At 39.1% G+C, this 2,142-nt stretch overlaps 1 non-coding gene across 1 annotated transcript; it reads left to right on the top strand.

The window, feature by feature from the left end:
- Nucleotides 1–1,620: 1,620 nt before the first annotated feature.
- On the top strand, nucleotides 1,621–1,692 carry trnad-guc (transfer RNA aspartic acid (anticodon GUC)). Its single transcript has one exon. It is a non-coding gene; the product is annotated as a tRNA-Asp (tRNA).
- Nucleotides 1,693–2,142: the final 450 nt, after the last annotated feature.

Raw genomic sequence — 2,142 nt, 5'->3', positions numbered from 1 at the left:
GGCGGCACGAAAAATTATTTTTAAAAAGTAAAATATGTATCGTGCACCTGTCATCGCATGTGGAATCACTGTGATTAACAGTCTTTGATTCTTCATCTTTATCCCCATGTCGGGATCTTGCATCGCCACAATGACTTGTTCAATCTGGGATAAGAAGAATAGTCAAAATCGTGAAATCAAGGTGACGACAGACATAGTGAAAACGTTCAACCTAGTAATATAATAATTGCTTAATGTGTGATTTGATATGTAATCGTTATATTCATCATTAAATCACCGGAGAGACACACTCATATATTTAGGCATATATATAAGTAAACTACAAGGTTTTTCCTCTGACTATCTTAACTGCACGTCAAAGACGTTATCGGATATTCCCGACTACAGACTTTCGGTTTGATCATTTATTCGCGTTATTAATTCGGCTCCTGATTACATTAAACTAAACATGCTCAGATTGTTACAACCTTTGCTTGTCGGTTATTTTTGGGATCTTTCTGGATGGGCTCAAGGCGGGGTCTGTAAGCACAAGCAAACTGCCAGCACTTTTGTTTTACATGAAAATAGTTTGATGTCGGCCTATTGCGTTATTGTCTGGCTATAATTTGGAGGCAATATTAAACAATAGGCCCATATATTGTAAATATACATGTTGTGTTGTTTTGTTGTTATCACAAACGTATAGCCTGATCATAAATTTCATGGATACCTGGATGTTGTATGTTCCATTATATTTATGAATGAATGATTTATGTGAAGTCTGGCTTAGATTCGAGAATTAATCATATAGATTAAAAAAAGTTTTCATTTAAAACTTATCTCATATAATAAAATCCTCGTCCGAACGAACATATGTCAGAATGAAAAAACATTTAAATTATTTTTGTGATGCATCAGTATCAATAGCTACAACGTCATAACAGATATAGATATAATGCGGTTCATACTTTTGAAGTTGATGCGTATCTCCCGAAAAAAATCAACTCCAGAAGAGTCCGCGTCTGTAAATGCCTGAACTTCGGAATCGATCCTACCTTTGTTAGGCGCGGCATCTGTGTCTTGCAGCTGTTCCCTTGGATAAAGATGTTAATTGTCATGCTTACAGCATCTCGATCTCCGGCGTTTGTGAAGTTGGGATTGATGCTGTCCTGTGTTTTTTTTTTCCTTCCACACTTAAGCTCTGCTTGTTACTGCCCCATAGCGGAGCGCAAGTGAAACGGACTACCGGAGATTTGCACTGTTTTTCTGTTAGTGTGTATAATCAAAATATGACTCAGTTTGGCCAGTTAGAAAAATATGATAATAGAAAAGTATTCTTTTCCTCTCACTTTTTTTTCTTGATTTAATTACCGACTTCACGTACTTACACTGTGTCCCGTTGCACGATGTAATATTGCGAAACTATGATTTTGTGGCAGTGTTTTGTAAAGGAATTTTCCGTTTAATCATCGTCTTAGTATAAAGCTATATGGTTGTTCTGGTATCAGTGGACGTACATTATGTATTTTTTCTTCTCTTGAGCACCATGGTCATGACATGAAGCTCAGTCATTGATTACTCGCAAATGTTAGTAGTCATCCGCTGTTTATCTTGAAGATGTAAAAGTAGTGCGCGTACATCTCCTCGTTAGTATAGTGGTGAGTATCCCCGCCTGTCACGCGGGAGACCGGGGTTCGATTCCCCGACGGGGAGAGTCTGCATCTTTTTGCCTCGGTCTCAAAAGGCACCAAGCTAGAACCGGCCCCGTGTTAGTGGAAACGGGGCTTGTGACTTGTACTCATGCATAATATTCTGCGGGTCGCTCAGCAGCGCAGCATATGAAACTAGACTCGGATTGTAAGTGTGTGGTTTTGATAATTGATGTATGGATGGATGGATCCTTAATAAGAGATATAAACAATAAGGTCCAGTCGCCAACTAATCATGTAAAATACGTCATAAACTCATGGTTGTTAAACCCAGAATAAAAATGAAGACGTATAACTAGGAAAGTCAACTTGCACATTTCAATTTTGGTTCGATATAATCACGTTGTCCTTAACCCTCCAGTGCAGGAGGGGACGGTAATGCGCATCGAATGTTTCCGAACCTGTGTGTGATACAACCGAGGAAGAGCCGATGACTTCGGGGGAGGAGGGGCAG

This window comes from Brienomyrus brachyistius, unplaced genomic scaffold, assembly GCF_023856365.1.
Source record: "Brienomyrus brachyistius isolate T26 unplaced genomic scaffold, BBRACH_0.4 scaffold106, whole genome shotgun sequence".
NCBI lineage: Eukaryota > Metazoa > Chordata > Actinopteri > Osteoglossiformes > Mormyridae > Brienomyrus > Brienomyrus brachyistius.
Note: the sequence above shows the minus strand (reverse complement) of the source record. Positions and strands in the feature narration are given on the sequence as shown.